This window comes from Mycteria americana, chromosome 1 (assembly GCF_035582795.1).
Source record: "Mycteria americana isolate JAX WOST 10 ecotype Jacksonville Zoo and Gardens chromosome 1, USCA_MyAme_1.0, whole genome shotgun sequence".
Classification (NCBI taxonomy): Eukaryota; Metazoa; Chordata; class Aves; order Ciconiiformes; family Ciconiidae; genus Mycteria; species Mycteria americana.
This window is the reverse complement of record NC_134365.1, coordinates 176,690,550-176,708,867: the sequence shown is the minus strand read 5'-3', so window position 1 is coordinate 176,708,867 and position 18,318 is coordinate 176,690,550.

Here is an 18,318-nt window from a genome sequence, read left to right as displayed (position 1 = left end):
TATGGATGGAACTTACCTCAAAAATTATTTCCGTGACATAAAGATCTATGCTGACTTACTTACACTAACTGAGAATCTACTGTATTTTTTAATGGAAGGATCCCTTTCAGAATTGAAGAGAACTGAAGGATCTGCAACTTTATAGACAGAAAGTTGATGTATTGATGCCATTGAGGGGGAGAAAATAAGATGAAAAACCTCATGAGCCGAGATAAAGACAAGGAGATCCCTTACCAATTACTGCCACAGGCAAAACAGACTTATCTTGGGGAAAATTAATTTATTGCCAACTAAAATAGAGCTGGGTGGTGAGAAACAAAGACAAAAAAAATTTAAAGCAACCCCTTCCCCTTTTTTCCAGGCTCAACTTCACTCTTTCATTCCTAATGTGTGGATAAACCTGCTCTGGTGTGGTCTTCACCACAGGCTGTAGGGGAATCTCCGCTCCAGTGCCTGGAGCACCTCTCCTCTCCTTCTTCTCTCACCTTGGTGCCTGCAGGGCTGTTTCTCTCACATTTTTCCTCACTTCTTACTGGCAGGCAACATTTTTTACCCTTTCTAAAGTACATTTTCCCGAGGCACCACCACCTTGGCTGCTGGGCTCAGCCGTGCCCTGGGGTGGGTCCCTTGGAGCCGGCTGGAACCGGCTGTGTCCGGCACGGGGCAGCCCTGGCCTCTCCTCACAGAGGCCCCGCTGCAGCCCCCACTGCCAGCACCAGGGCACCTGTACCCGGTACACAGACATAGGCCGCAAACAGGAAAAAAGTATTTTCACCACCAGAACTCTACCAGATGTGTATCACCGACGCTCTCTCTGTTGTTATGTGCACAGAAAAAAATGTAGTCCTGCTAAAGGAGACAAAAAGTAAATCGTGTTAGTTCATAACCAGGAGTCAGCAAACTAGCCCTTGGTACCTCAGCGCAGTTAGGGTGTCATAGAAAAACAGCCTTTCAGAACGGCGCTTGCCTGAACTTGTGTCAAAAGTTGCCTTCAGCCTCTGTCTGACAGCAGCTCCGCAGTGCAGCGCACACATCTTACCTGCAAGGAAGCAGGGGGGAGAGCAAAATGTCTCACAGGACTTCTGAACCAAAAGTTGTTTCTCAGTAAGGATGTGATCCCACCTCAACCAGTTTTATAGCTCTCCGGTATAGATATCTACACCTTAGCTGAGCACATTTGTCACCCTTTACTGACAATGAGAGAAACAGGCACTCTTCAAGGCACAATTCATCTTACCGTTGAATAGACCCATTGGTTGGTATTACTGTGAAAAACGTTCTCTATTTACCTATAGCTGATTTGGATTTAGCCTAAAAAAAATCAAGTACTGAAATATAAACCAGAAAATTCATGAAATCCAAGAAGCACAAAATCTTTGTACTACTCTGTTATACAAACAGTGTAGTGCCTGAATAAAACTGAGTAACTAGCTAACGGAAAGTCTCATTTTGTTCCGTTGTTCACAAGCTACAAGCAGTACATTGAACCCACTAGACATGTTCAGCCACAACAGAGAGGCCATCACAGTCACGACTGTGTAGACACTTAAACAGTAAAACACATGGCCTCCATCATATGCAACCCAGAAGTTCCTAAACTTCCCCAGGCTGCATCTTTCCTCAGTTCCATTTGTCTTTAAAATAAGGAAGAGAAAACAAAACAAAACAAAAGAAAAAAAATGCACTGAAAACATTAAAGACTCAATTTAAAACTGAGAAAGGAGAAGTGTGTCCATTGGTCAGTACCTCTGAAAGGCACTGTGAGAAAGAGATGCTTTGACACACACATAGCCATGCTCCTCAGCTCGTTCAATGGGATAGTAAATTTCTGTTAGTCTAATCAGTGGCAAATGGCAATTCCCTTTACAAGACAGAGCTGTCTTGGACTTTGAGGAGTAGAGTCAACACTCTGCTTTCTTCCTATTCACACCTCACCTGACTTGGGAGGACTAGGCACACTGAATAACGTTTATCCCAGTTAGTTTTAGGTATCTGACCAAGCACTGTTCCCATCAGCCCCTCACGCAGTCAGTGGAGAGCTGAATCACCTATGGCAGCTCTGGTTGTAATTTAGGTTGTAATTAATTTGCATTAATGCAGGCCTGATTAGCTGCATAAAAATGGTCTCCCAAGGCCAGACTTCAGGCATGAAGGTGTAGGAGGGAAGCTATTTACTCCCATGGGCAAAGTTTTTGTCCAAGACATTCAGATGTGTTACAAAACAAATGTGCATGTGTGTGTATAAATATGGAGCTGTCCCAGATAGAAAAGTGGTGGTGCCTTAGCTGAAAGCTGAAAAATAACTGTTTTAATAGGTGAATTAAGGACAGATTCGTATCATATTTTGTCACGTGTTATATAAATGAAAACACAGAATAACTCAGCTGGTTTTAGTAAACACAGTCCTCAAAATACTTGGTTTTCATAGGTTTTCAACACAAATGTGGGCAATGTTTAGTTAGTCAATATAATAGTGGTTTTTTTCTTGATATACAATAAGTGGCAATATCAGCATAGTGATAAACACAGACCTGTCTTGGCTAGTATTTTTGCCCTCCATTTCTGAATAGTCTGTCAGGCAGCCTGTCTAAAGCTTTCTGATTTTCTGAAATCGACAGTATTATGGAGCTGTGGTAGTCATTCCATGGCTAAGGTTGTAAGTACCTTCCATTATAAGCTCAATTAGGCCCTTCCATCTAATTTTAACATCACACTGTTCTATTAGAAATTTCTCTTGTGTGGTGTTCTGGAAGAAGATGATTTTTTTTTCCCCTAGAAAGTTTGAGGGTAATTGGACAAGGCATTTGTGAGATTTGAGAGGCTGTAAAATCAGTGGTAATTTGCATTTGTTACATTATCCTAATGTATTTCAGAACAGCATATCCCCAAAACAGCATGTTGTAGAAATGGCAAATGTGGTTTATTCTCCTGTCTTCACTGAGGACTGAGGAGTTTATGAGCTTTACAGGACTAGATAGAACTACTAGGGCTAGGGAAGAAGCAGAGCTTAAAAGGTTCTCAGGAGCTGTGCTACTGTCAGAGCTTTTGTTTAGCAGGTACTCAGCAAAAGGAGGCCTTTGGAGCATCTTCTTGCCTGAGATTACTTTAAAAGACAGAATTAGGAATAAATAGAAATAAATTAAGTTTTCTCTTACTAAAAACAACCAAATTCCCTTAAAAATCATTGACACTAATTTTCAGATATGTCTCTCCATTAGTTTAGAAAAAATCTTTATTAGAATATTCTGCAAGAAATAAGAAATTTGAAAGCCAGGAAATTGTAGTATTCTAAAGGAAGATTAATAAAACCTAAAAATCAGAAACTTTAACATTCTTATGTAAAGTACCAACACCTCACTTATTTCTTTCTCCTACCGTTGATCACCATCATGTAGCTTTCAGGTATGGTTCAAATACCATGTATTGACCTCGACTTTTAGGTCATGATCATCTACTAAGTAATGAAACACAACTGCAAAAACATAATGTTAATATACAGGTACAATAAAATACTGAAAATATACTATAAATTTAAGCAACCCCCCCCCCCATATTTTTATGTTGTTCTATCCCCCTTTCCCTAGCTTATGAAGTATCTCGGTAAAGTTCTTAGAACACACACATATATATCTATTACCTGGGTTTATCTTTATTATCACAGGTAATTGATATACTTTCTAATGTAAATCTCACGCTTTCATTTTTCACATTTTACTTTGAGGAAGCTAAGAAACATAGATTTAGAGAAAGTGCCATATTATAAGACTGTAAACTGCACAACAAAACATAGCCATTACAAGTTGAAGACCAAAATCTCCCTCCAACTTGCATACAGATCAAAGGTTATAATATTATGCACATTATTGTTCATATTAATATTTTATATACCTTACTGTAGGTTTTAATGTACTGTATTTCAGATACTTTTCAGTATTATTCATAGAACATATAATTTTGTCACAGAGCAGAGACTGATTATTAATCCACCTAGTATGGAAGGCATGGTAAAGAAATTATTTCACCTGACTTCAGTCACCTAAAATTTAGTCACCATGTCCAAAGTAGTTGTCCCAAACTCTATTTATCCCATGAAAAAAGAAAACATCTGCAGAAGGTAATTCATCCCCATTGAAGAGTCAAAGATGCAGTTCAGTTGCCTCAAAATAGGAGTTCTGCTCTGTTTCAAGTGTTCTAGGATACCTGAGGCATCAAGATGGGATTGGCAAACATGACAAAAAGAGACCCCTTTGGAGACCCCTTTGGAGTGGTTGCTGAAGCAACACAAGGCATACTGAGATATTTAAAACGTCACTAGATGAAATATTTTGGGAAGTGAATTCCACCCAGCTGTCAAGCTTAAACTAAACACACAACTGAACACAAGTCTTGGTGACTTGAATTAAATAAGAGTATTGCCACCCACACTCACAGACATAAACATAAGCCTAATGGGTGGGCTTGCTAGTCATGTGACTTTTTAAAAATTGCATTACCTGGAGAAGTTAGTACAGGTCTGCCAATTTACGTCGCAGTTGCAGTATAGTTATACTGTCACAGAGAAATAATAAAGGTATAATGAGTGACTTTTACACCAAGGAGAGCAAGCATAGACAGTTCTCTGAGTCCTTAACGTGTGAAAATATCACTATTTAGCAAAATAATTAACCACGTTCTAAAAACATGGTTTTCAGTCTCATTGACTTTAAGTATATGCTGAAACTTAGCAATTGCCAAGCTTTTTCTGAATGAGAGCTTAAAAGATGAAGGATAAACACAAGAGAGATAAAAAGAGATCACTGGAAAAAAACTGAAGATAAGAAAGCTAAAAATATTTTCTTCTCTCTAGAGTAATATATTTTCTTGGAAATACATAATGATCTAACTACAGTGACGCTCCTCTTACAATGAAAATTTATTCTTAAATGATTTAGCAATGGCAGTGTATGATGAATAAATTATACATGAAGATTAAGTAAGACAGTATTAGAGTGTCAATTGCAACTTTTTTTTTTTTTTAACAGAATTAAGTCAAGGATACTTTAATGAGGGTTCTAACATTTGAAAAAGCTGTGAACAAGGTAATAGCACTAATGCATGAATCCAGTTTTACACAGATAATTTTGCAGTTTTCCCCTATATTTATAGTTATGTTCTAACCAGAACTGATATTATTTTATGCATCATATAGAAGGAGTCCTTAAAAGAATTTAAGACTTTTTTTTTTCTTGTGAAGATACAAATCTTGAGGTCAGGAGAGAGTCCTGTAATTGCAGATTTTTGGAAAGTCTGAGGTGCTTTGGGCAAATTTTACCAACCTACTCTTCCTCTTCATGAGTAAATGATGTCATATAAATATTTGAATATAGTTGCATGTGTCTACACTTAATGGACTACTGGAGCAATCAGTACTAACCCGCTGATCTAGTCTACAAGTTCCTTGTAGACCATGAAAGAACTCTGTGCAGAGATTTGAAGTCCTGTTTACAATTACCCTTCTAATTCAATAAACCATTAGACTCTTGTAGTTTAGTCATATAAACACCAAGTGAGTGATATGTAAGCTTCCTCAGTAATCAGCTGATGGCAATCATTTCAGTTAAGGGGATGCCCTGCATGCAAGTGTGAAAAACAGAAAAAAAATATTGCTTCTGTGTTCTTTAATGGTTTCCTAAATCAATATGGCATATTTCATTCCATAGTATCACTTATCTTTCTTCAAACAATTCTAATTACTATCTATCAAAAGACTAACAAAGAGAACCCATCTCAGATCAATTTTTAATGACAGATCCTTTTAATGATTGCTATCCACAGCACACAGATTTTAGTTGTTAAGATGACACAGAACAGTAGCTCTACTTTTCCTTTAAAATCCTCTCCCACAAACAAATCAACTGGCACTGAATATCAGATAGGAGAATAGTAAAGATAGCCTGAGAAACTGGGTTTCTTTAAAATAATGTATATTTGATAGACATTAAAAAGATTATTAAATCCTTCTCCTTTTGCTATTTGACATGAGCAGCCTAATAAATTGCATTTTAGTCTACCTTTTTTTTTGTCTGTACATTAAATGAAACTGAAGAAATGCAGGGCAGACAACTCTTCATTCAGAGAACTAGTAATCTCACCAAGTCATAAGCCCTGCCTCAAAGGAGCTATCGTTTTTAACTTTTCTTACACATCTGGGAGGCATTAAGCAATTTTTCCTATGAAGGGGACTTCTTTCTTTATCCAAAGGAAGTACTTTCCTTGTATAGTGTCTAAATAACAAGCCACTTTAAGAAAAGTATAAGCTGAAGAGCTTGTGTAATGGAAGTGCTAGATGGGGGTTATATGTGAGTAAAAGCCCATGGTGAAAATTCTACTTCTCAAATTTCTTCTGACTGCAGGAATCCTGGACACGGATAGAGATTCTGCTTTCTTTCTGAAGTTCTGTATGGTTGAGAGTTTTGATCTTTTACCGTAAATCTTCGCTTCGTAACAGGATGCTAGAAAGTGTTATGTGGTCTGTGATATACGAGGTCATATAAAGTACATGTTCTGTAGACCCTGTACAGGACACTTACCTACAATTCACAGGGTTTGAACTGGATTATTTCCAGGTCTTTTTCCATCCTATGACCCTACTACTTGACCTCCAGATGATAGCATGTAAGATCGGTTCTAGAGGTTATACATTTAATCTCTAATACCCAGAAAATAGCTTTGTCCAAGTTTTCAGTCCTATCATTGCACCTGCACCATGCTTCTGACGAAAACTGTAAATTCAAAGGGTTGAAGTTTTGATGAAGTGCTTGAACTAGAGCTGAATCTGAGGAGAGAATCTGGCACTGATGCTGAGGAATGTGAAATTCCATGCCTGAAGAAGGATGAGGAGATAGCTGTCTATAGGCACTGATTAAAAAGCATTTTTACAATCAGACACAGAATTGTGCTGCTCTCCATTTCATTGCTGAAGTCTGAACATGCACTTGGTTAAATAAAAAATAACATTCCTGTTTATTCCAGTGATTGTAGGACTAAGCTCCTGAGAGGATACTTGTCATACTCTTTAAATACAGGGCAAACCTTCTCAGCAGCACACACTTTCACTTACAGTTTTCAGAAGACATTACGTCTCATAGAAATTACAAATGAGAGTTGTTTCTAGTTTGCCTTCTCCTGATACAGTTTAGTCTCAGAAATGACAGTTGAACCATATATAGCAGAGTGGGTGAAAAGGAAGTGCCACAGCAAGAATACAAAGGCTACCTGATACATGATACCTTTCTCTCTGTCAAGGCACTTCTCATGAAATACTGACTGGTACCTTAAGGAAATTAGTGTGAATTATAGTCATGGGGAGCAGAGGGAAAGAAAGATGTTAAACTTGTCTTTCTTACTTTAAAGGTTATTTCTAATTTTTCATTTAATCTCCTTAATGAGATACCTGTTGTTACCCTAGACATACTTGCCTACTTCAGCAGGTGACAGAATGAACCCCAAAGCTTCAAATATTAGAACATAATAGCTAGTTACAGATTTTTTTTATAAGAATCATAAAGAAAAAACCCATCTACAAGTGTTCAGAGAATTCAAAGTGTTCAGAGAATTCAAAATGTTCAGGAGTGACCCATTCCTGAATTTTAAATGTTAATTTTATACAGCTGATTTTCAAAATAAAAGCATATATGCTCCAACATAAAGCATTACATGCATATTAAATAGCTTTACTAGTGAATATATGAGGCTGTTAAGAAGTCAGTCTATTTACAGTTTATGGGCTATGTTTCATATTCAGTGCTAGTACATAGTGCTAGTACTAAGTGTCAAGTTGCAAACATCACTTTGAACCTGGGCCTTGCATGTCTTTTCTGCTGACTTTCAGCTCAGCATTGAGCTAAATCCCACAGGTGGTGTTATGAGAAATTCTTGCTTTTATCACAGAGCAGACAACAAGAATCATTAAACTTTGATGACTTAAATGGGATAATGTTCAACAAAAAGATGCATGCAACCCAGAATATTTTTCTTTTAAGTTTGAGTGTGAAAGATACCATTACTTGGTAACAGATTACCCTGTAAAGGCTTTGGTAACTTGTCTGAGAATTATCTGAAGAAGTCGGCTGACAATTATAACATAAAGGTTTGCTGAGACTCTTCTCTCCAGGATGCGTGCACTCCATAATAAACCCCATAGTCCTTGTCCACCAGTTATCCATAGGAGGGGACCTGATGAAGAGCACAGGAGCTTTCTCTAGCCATCAACTTAACTTTCATTCACAGCAACCAATGCATCAGTGATACAAGGGCATGCAGGTCTCTTGCCTTTATGCACATGAAGATCTCTCCTGAGTTAGTCAGTTCACATATAGTCTTGTACGACTGGAGTGAGAGAGACTGAAAGGTGGAAGTCAACTGCAGAAATGCAAGGATATTTCATGGCCCGGAGGAAATACTGTATGCCAGAAGAAACACAAAGAAGGGTCTTGGTCTCTTTTACAAGCTTTTTCCCAAAACCCAAGGGTGCTCACCAGTCATGATAAAACTGAGACGGAGAAGCGTGTTGCAGGTATTTATTGTTTTACATGACCTGGTCTTCCATTAGCAGAGCATGACATGTTTGTATATGTCTCTGAACACTGACCGTAAACCCAGAATGTACTGTTATGTTTTTGTGGGAAAAGGTGTTTAAATGCCAGTAGAGGCTGAGCAGGAGCAATGACACCAAACAATGTTGCCTCCTGCTTATGAGAAGCAGTAACAGAAACAGAGACAGAGACCCGTGCCCTGAAAGGATGCCAGAGGTTATATCTACAGTGCTAAATGCACTCACCCCAGGGAGTGCTCCCTGCCTGCGGACCACGAGGTAGAGAATAGTGCTCCACACTGCTGAGCACTAGTTCACTAAAGCAGACTGGAGATGTCCACAATACATAGAAATCAGTGCTGGATCTTTTCAGAGACTCATGTAGGCAAGGTGTAATGATCTTTTTTTTTTTTTCTTTCTCCCTAGGACAAAGTGAATAATGTGAGGGCTCTGCTGCAGCTCACCAAAGTGATCTTTTTACAGCATGAAAGTGAGGCCATGTATTGCATGCCCAGGGGTCTGTAGTTAGGGCATGTATGAGGCAGGGATAATATTGAAGGGAGGAAACAAACCTGCTTCACTCCTGTCTACCACACCTTTTAAAAAAATTTTCTGGATATGTTTGGAGGTTAGCTGCTTGATGCATTGTGAGCTTCAGTATGAATTACCATTCATGCAATCTGGAGCGGCAGGGGACCTGCACACTGGAGGGAATTTGGAACTGAAACTGATTAACACCAGAGATGTACTCACAGCGGGCAGTGAGGAAACATATTCAAGCTAAGAGAAGTTTAGGAGTACATATTCCCCTGTGTATCTGGGGAAAATGTACCTGGGATAGGTAATAGCTAATTATCCTTTCGACATGTATCCTTGTCTTTTGAATTCAGTCTTACTTAATACTAAGTGATTTCTTTTCCGTGATGATGTGAGGCAAAGTTTAATCCCACCAGAGCCAGTACCAAGCTTTAGAGGGGAATAGGAATTCAAGGAAATAGTGATTATTATCACTTATAATGTTTTATACCAATGTACAAGAGCTTTCTGGATATTTTTTCTTTTTCTTTTTTACCTTTTAAAGTTTCATTACATAGTAACTATATTTTCTCTCCCTGCCTTGCCACCATATATTCAAACCTTCTCTCTCCATCCATCTATTAAGCATTTAGGTGGAAGATGACCTTCACAATTAAAATATCTTTTGCTCTTTTTTTAATGAAGTACAGTCTCTACATATTAGTGCTAAATAGACATAGCCTCTTCTTACTGACAGTGCCCTGAGCAATACAAAATTCCTGTTTGTCAGTAGACATCCCTGCTACTTCTATGCTTATCACTAAAATGAGATAATAATAATAAAAAACCTTCTTTTTTAAGGACGACACATTCCTCTGGCACTGTAACCTCTGTTGACACCATATGATCAGATCAAAATAAGAGTGACTTGAGGGAGTGTGGAAGAGCAAATGATTTACAGTGAATAATTTAATAACATTTAGCCTCTTTTCCGTGTGTCAAGTGCCCACAAGTAGCTTAATACTTTCTCAACTATATTCATTACCTGCAACTATTCACCACATATTTTCTCTCAATAACATGGATTTTAAATGGTTCATTTGAACTGTTTATTTAAATGCAATATTATTTTTCTTGACACACAAATTTTGTTCAGTGAATGGATAAATGCAAATGAAGTCAGGTATCTAGTGGAAATATCTTAGATTAAAAATTCACAATTTACTCTCTCAAATATTTGCTATGTGAGCAGTAAACATATTTCTAGTAGCAAGTTTCACTAAATTCCTGCAAAAATTGTGAGTACAAATAGAAAACATTTAATGGCTATATTCTCTTTGTTAAGGTGGTCTCCTAGAAAGGGAAATCAAATCAACAAAAAAGATTAACCCAATTCTCCCCCCACCCCCCAAAAAACACCCCCAAGCAAAATCATGCCAATATTAAAAGAAATGGGTCTGATATTAATTTCTCTCTTAAGCCAGTTTCTTCTGGGTAGTCTTTAAGGTTTTGGGATAAGTTCTGATGTCCCTTTATTTTCCCTCCCTTTCTCTAAAGCACTCAGATATACACTGAGAAACCTTATCTGTGAAAAGCTATCTATAGCAGCATGGAGGTCAGCCTCACCTCTTGGCCAGGAGTCCTTGGAACAGTACTTTTGTAATCTGACCTTTTTTTTACTAGCAAATGTGACCGTCCTTTGGCAGAGTTCTCATAAGCTCTCCCTCCTCTCATTTCAAAGTACTTTACTATATGTTGCATATTCTTTCTCTAAAAGCTAGTTCAGCAGGAATGATCAAAACACATATTAAAGCCGTTTACCTGCTCTGTGCTTCTTGCAATATTTCATGATGGTAACGAGGCTTTCCTTAGAAGACTATTGAGATGTTACAGTGTTTACTAGTACCTACTGCTTTTTAATCCTATTACTCTTTTGCAGCATGCTGAACCCATTGATCACTTATTTGTATTGCACATGGGCTCATTCAAGCATATACAAGGTTGAATTCCTCCAGCTGTTACTACTGTGATTGACCATAAAGGAGAAACAGCTCATGCATGACCCCTCTTTTTGTAACTCTGATGCCTGTGGCATTATTTTTCTTTAATATCATCTGTAAAGGGACTCAAAGTTTATTTTACCCAGAATGCCAAATTCACTGTAAAGCTAGATATGGATTTCTGCAACTGATGGACACAAGGTTAGTAAAAGGGCGAGGGGTTGAAACAGGTCATTCATCGAAAGCCATTGTACAGACAGAAGGCAGCTACTGCTGCTGCCATCTGATACGCTGACAAAGGCTCTAACTGTTGCTCAGTTTCCTTTTTGTAGCTATATTCACAACCTTTAAGTTGCGGAGACTTGGTTCCCCTTTCCTTTCATGCCTTTTATTTTATCCTTATCACTTCAATATCTTTTCTAGAGAGATTTGAAGGTAGGTAATCACTGCAGCAGAATTCTCAACATCTTTTTGTTCTTATCATACCCATACTCTTCAAAATTGGAAATGCCTGGTTTTAGACCAGCAGAACAGGCCTGGTGGTGATAACCAGGATCAGCCAAGAGTCCAGATCCCCAGAGAAGTCTGTAGGGATGGGGAACATCCAAGGTCAAGCTGGGAAGTCATCAGCAAGCCATGGCCAGGATCAGGTCTGGAGACAGCAAGCAGTGTCAGACATAGCCCAGCAATTTCTGGGCAGGTCTACATTGACGAGGCAGGACTGAGATCAAGCCAGAAAGTCAAGTCTGCAGTATGCTGTATTTACCCTTGTTTCACTAAATCTTTTGTTCATTTGAGATTTACTCCAATTAAAATCATCAGCACCTATACTAAAGTGGGAAATCCAAACAAATAGTTTGACCCGATAGACCATCTCTTTTTTTCTTATCATATACCTAGCCATACCCTGTGGTACCTACAATGAGAAAGAAAAAAGTGTGAACTTTCTCTAGAACATCTTTTTCATAACGTATTCTTGTTCACAAGGCAAACACTGCAGGTCTGTTTCCCTGCAAGCAGCATGGTATTCCATTTGTTTTGGGTCTGTGTTTTGCCTGATTCATAGCCATATTCTGTACTGTTTTCCCTAAGTATCTTTGGTATTATCCTGTTGAATACCTATTCTGAAGCAAGGTCCCATCTTCCACTATCTCTGTAGTGAGGGGATATTACTCTGCTTCTCATGCTGTCCCCTAAGTCATTCTCTATTGCAGTTACTGTGTTTTATAAACAACAGATGCTCCGTGCCCCTTGCCCATCTTAAACAATTGCTGTCAAGATGTAGCATCAGAATAGGCCACCTTGGCAACAAACAAACATAAAATCCTCCATTACAAAGTCTGGACTATAGGTCATGCTTTTTCAGTGCTAACTGCTCTGGCTGGAGATGTGGACATTATTCCAGCTCTTCTGCCTTTTCTCTGGGTTTAAAGAAACAGAGTTCCCAGGACACTTGTAATTCTGGCAAAAGAATTCATTTAATGAATTATGCTCCAACTAAACAAAATCATACATGTAGTCAGTGGGTAAGATTCATACCCATACCAATGCAAAAAAACAGTAGAAAGCAAAGTATGCCCTTTTACTATTGAGCTAACTTTCCTCCTTTCATTCATCCCAGAACTGTTTTGGCCATGAACTGGAAAAAAGAAAAAATCCTCCAGCATAAGAATAGCTGTTTTCCATCTTTCACCAGAGAAATTCAAGAGGTTGTATTTGGTAATTATAGGTCAAGCTTTAAAAAGGCAAGTGAAGAAACATCAAATTCTCTGACATCTAGTCTTACTGACTTGTCCTTAGGTTCTGCTGGTACTGTGGAAATTAGTACTGTTTTAATTATTATTTTTTCCCAGGTTTTATGTTCAATGCTTTCTTTTCTCAGTGGAAGTTTTAAAATATAATTGTATATTTTTCTCTTTAAAACTATATTATATACTTTTCAGCACATAGTTTACAGACACTTTCAAATTCAGGAAAGCTAGCTAAGGGAAGAAAGCTGTATTGTCCGAGAGTTTAATTCTGGACTTTGCATTTTCATCGTGAAAGTGTGCAAGGGGCAGAAAATAAATTAAAAAAAAATGACTGTCACTTTATTCCTTCAGTCATATCTATTACAGCTGAATCAAAAATCAGTTCAAAGAGTCCCATGGCCTGTGTTAAGTCTGGCAAGATGATTAAGATGATCTTTTCTGGCCTTAGAAGGTATGAACCTATGAAATTACTTATATGTGATATGTTGGAAAGTTATGCCAGTGTAAGCCTTGTGCCAACAAACTGAGTTTTTTTACATATGAGCATTTTTTTGTACGGATACACAGTTGTGAATTTCCTTTAAAGTGGACAGGAGAAAGCAGATTTGCATGAGTTTGCAAGCCAAGGACCCTGAAGACAATACAGGTCAAATAGGCTCCCAACTTACTTTTAACTTACACCTTCTTCTTGCCTCCTGGCATAATGATTGCACCAAATTACAGTCCTTTATACATCAGCAGAATGAAAGCAAGTAAAAAAGATTCCAAGTGAGTTTAATGGGAAGGGCTCTAATTTAGACGACCATATGAATAATTTTTGGACTTTCCCCATAGAAATTAATGGTGTGGAATGTCCATTAATTCACCTATTCCATCCCCTACAGTACAATAAATCTACCCTGGCCTTACGTGGGTCTATCTTAGATGAGAAAGTAATGAGAAGCTGTCACAGAAAGCACCTACTTGGCCAATGATTTGGGAAAAATTTCTGACCACGTAGGAGGGGAAATATATAACACATTAATTTAGACATATGACTCAAAAGTAATTTGCCATTCAGGAATAAAATATACGTAGCAATAGAAACCCTTCTAATGTGTCTAATTTTGCTATACTGATCATAACAGAGATTGCACACAAAATTCAGCCATTTCCACCCATTTCTAATTTTCTAACAACCAGGTGTCACAGTGATTTCACTTACAGAATATTATTAAGATCTTTTTACTTTTACAATATTTTAGAACATGTTATTTTATAAAACAATAAGTGGCTACCATGATCATCTATCCTCTGAAATGTGGACACTAGGAAGAGACTGCACTGTACTAGCTACTCCACCATTGCTGAATGTAGAGTGCAGTCCCAACACCAACTCAGTATTGTTCTGCTTCTATATGCAATATTCACATCAGTTCTTTTGGTTCAAGTGTCTTAATGGGAGTTTACGTACAGCTGATGAATCCTCTGATAAATGAATTTATTTTTCCTCAGTCACATAGCCCTGGAATACAATTTCTTATCTTCTAATTTATTCAGTGTGTGACCACACATTTGGACGTACTAAAACACAAGTTTGTTTGCTTGTTTCTAGTTTAGAAGCATCCATATAACCTTCTAGCAACATATCATTCTTTCCATTATTTAATATTTTCCACCCTTTATCAGTCTTATTCTATATTGTAATAGTAATGTGAAATAGATGGGTGCAAAAATCCAAGACCGTATCTACACGTAAGGTGGTCAAGGGCAGATCTCTGTTCCCCAAGCCAAGTTTTATGGACTGCCTAATGCCAAGATTGTTTAAATCTATCCCCTTGTACAGCAGATTGGCTACATTCACAGTCTGTGGTATCCCTCTTACCCCAAGGCATAACCACCGCTACTACTTAGAGAAAAAAAATCAGGTCAAGTATCTGAAGTAATGTGAGGACTGTTTTGCAGCCAGTAAGAATGGTGATTTTATACCATGAAACATTTTGTAGTATGTGCTGAATGCCCTGAGCGTAACCTGAGGACAAACACAAGTATTTGAGAGTGTAAATCCAGCTAATACTCTTGGAAGAATGAGGACAGCACAAGGACCAGGTTCAGTTCCGTTCATATAGCCTTTTTTATAACAGAACCTTGAAGAGAGCCATCTGTCTCACCATCCCCAGACACTGTCTTGGAGAAAACTATTCCAAGTGGTCTAAAACAGAATCAGTGGCTGATGAATACTAGTAGCACAGTGGCTTGATGATGGTGATTCATTACTTAAAATCACTTTCTAAGTCCTAACAGATTTTTGTTACATTTCACGTATATCATGTTATATGTTGTGGTTTAACCCCAGCTAAGCCCCACACAACCACTTGTTCACTCCCACCCAATGTGATGGGGAAGAGAATTGGAAGGGGAAAAGCAAGAAAACTCATAGGTCAAGATAAACATGGTTTAATAAGTGAAGCAAAGCCGCATGTGCAAGCAAAGCAAAATAAGGAGTTCATTCACTACCTCCCATGGGCAGGCAGGTGTTCAGCCATCTCCAGGAAAGCAGGGCTCCATGATGCGTAATGATTACTTGGGAAGACAAATGCCATCACTCCGAACGTCCCTCCCTTCGTTCTTTTTCCCCCAGCTTTATATGCTGAGCATGACATCATATGGTATGGCATAGCCCTTTGGGCAGTTGGGGTCAGCTGTCCCAGCCGTGTCCCCTCCCAGCTTCTTGCGCACCCCCAGCCTACTCCTGGTGGGGTGGGGTGAGAAGCAGAAAAGGCCTTGACTCTGTGTAAGCACTGCTCAGCAATAGCTAAAACATCCCTGTGTTATCAACACTGTTTTGGTCACAAATCCAAAACACAGCACCATGCGGGCTGCTATGAAGAAAATTAGCTCCATCACAGCCAAAACCAATGCAGTTAGCCTTTCTAATCTCTTAATTAAAAGACCCCATGTGCTAACAAGACAAATACTTCACAAAAAAACCTGAACAAATTATGTAATACTCTTACCTTTATCAACTGAACATCCAGAATCACCAAATGCAGGTAACAGGCTAGCTTGGCTGCCTCTATTAGCTCTAAACTATGTTGATTGATGTTAATAATATCACTTTATTTAAGTTGGGTGGTGGTTTTGGTTTGGTTTGTTTTTTGTTTTTTTTTTTTTAATATTTGCATCCCATATTAGCAGCACAGCAATTATTTTTCTCAGGATAAATGTCAGGCCAGCAGACCTATAGTTTTGTAGGTCATTATGGTTTTTAAACATTGGCACTGTGTCTGCTAGTGCTTATTGAAGTATTGCCATGAATAATTAAAACTAAGCTACAACTGTCAAATATAAAATCACAGTTTATTTATGATGTCTTATTTTTTTCCAATGCTTTATTTTGTGTCTTTGTTTACTTCAGACAAAATTCCACCTTATTTATTCATTTATCACTTAGCAGAATTCTTGTTTACTTGTGTGTCTGTGTCTAAAGAAAAATTATAAATAATGTGCTGATGCTCCTATTCATAATTTCATTGATATCTTTGCCATACGCTCAGATTAAAGCACTCACCAGATTTGCGCACAAATTTCCCTTAGTTTGGGCTGTCAGTGACAACAAGTGATTTCTCTGCCTTCCCCTGAAACAAGAGGTGTGGTCCATTTCACAAAATAAACTGGGCATTTACTTAAGAAATTCCTGAAAGTTGCAGAGACTTAAGACACAGACGGTTTTGATCTTTTCTGCTATAATTGCACATAGCAGCTTTTGTTTTTATATACTTAAGATCTTACACCAGCTCAAAAGTTTTGTTAAGCAGTCTTGTGTCTCATGGTGCATACAGTAGATTGCCAGTGGACCCTTCTGGACTAAACAAACATTGCACAGTTGCTTGAGAAGGGCAACGGCCTAGTCAACGGCCACACCCAGCTTGGTAGTCTCCTCTGTCCTTCCAAACATACTAGTAATTATTGGGCACTGTACTTTATTAATGTATTGTGAAAAAGAAGCAAAATCTACATTAGTTATGGTACAACATCCAAGCAAAATACTTCTATTTTCTGCGTAAGTAGCCTGGCACCTTCTTTTCAAAGAATATCTATTAAGGTCAAGGTTAGCATTATATGTATTTTTAACTGTAGTGAAATCAGCAACTGTATCCATATGTTAATTCTAATTCCAGTCTACAGCTACTGCTTATCAGCAAGGAGATTTAAAAAACATTGACAATGTCTTCCAATGCTAAAAATTTACCGGAAGCTTTTAAAACTGTCAGGTTCTTTGCAGCAAATGAAGTGTACTGCTTAGAGAAAAGCAAACGAAGCTAAACATGTACTTGATATTGATTCAGTCTACACAACAGATGGCAACATGGATGCAAATAAAGTGCTTGTCCTTTTATTATTATTAGTTAATATTTACATCACTGGAATGCCCAGAGGCCTCAGTCAGGAGCAGAGGCCCATTATGCTAGACACTACACAAATACGCACCAGAACAGTTTGTTCCAGTATCATCTTTCTCCTGCTGCACGCTAAACTCATTGATGACTCATTTGTATTGCCCAGAGAGTCATTCAAGCATACAGAGTGTTGATTTCCTCCAGCTGCTCTGAAAAGTTTATAACCTAAGCAGCGAAGGAAGGAAGGAAGGCAGGAAGGAAGGAAGGAAGAAATAAAGAAAGAAAGAAAGAAAGGAAGGAAGGAAGGAAAGAAGGATAGAAGGAAGGAAGGAAGGATAAAAGGAAGGAAGGAAGGAAGGAAGGGAAGAAAGCAAGGTTCTGAAATGTAAAATTTCACCTTGAAGGTTTTGCTTTGCATTTCTTGTAGCACGGATATGTTGGAATACCCCTTCTTTCCTGTTTCTCAGGTTCCCTTCTTAGTTTCCCACTGCTCCACCATGCCGCTCGTTTTCTTAATCCTGTCTCCTTCCCTTTGCTGCATTCTCCTAGCTTTTTCTCCACTGCTTTAATGGCCTATGCTTTTACCAGAACATCACCCCACATCCTCCAAGCCTGGTAAGACACTAGGAGCTATATAGGAGTTACAAAGCATATGGTATTCATTGGCCAACAAAGACATCTCTAATTATTTACTAAATTACTGCATTCAGTTTTCAAATTCAAAATGTTCCACTGTTTTCATCCAGAGTGTGATGTATTTTAATTATGACAATTAATGTGTTGCTGTATTGTATATAATTAGTTCTACAATACAACTGATTATTGTATATAATCAGTTCTCCTCAGAAAAGCCTCTTTGGCAGTAATTTTTTGTCTGAGGACCATTTCTAACAGGTAACAGGAGCAAGCCCCCCCCAAATTCATCCTTGCCCTCAGCAGGTGCATCATTCTGTCTCTCACAATTAAGCCCTAGTGGAGTTTGAAACTAGATTTCAATCAGCTGCTCTCTGATCCTGTGAATGGGTCTCAACTACATTGGTATACAAAGTTTTTTTCTCTCCTCTTTTCCTGCTTTCTCACCTCTTAGAAGGAAAAATTGA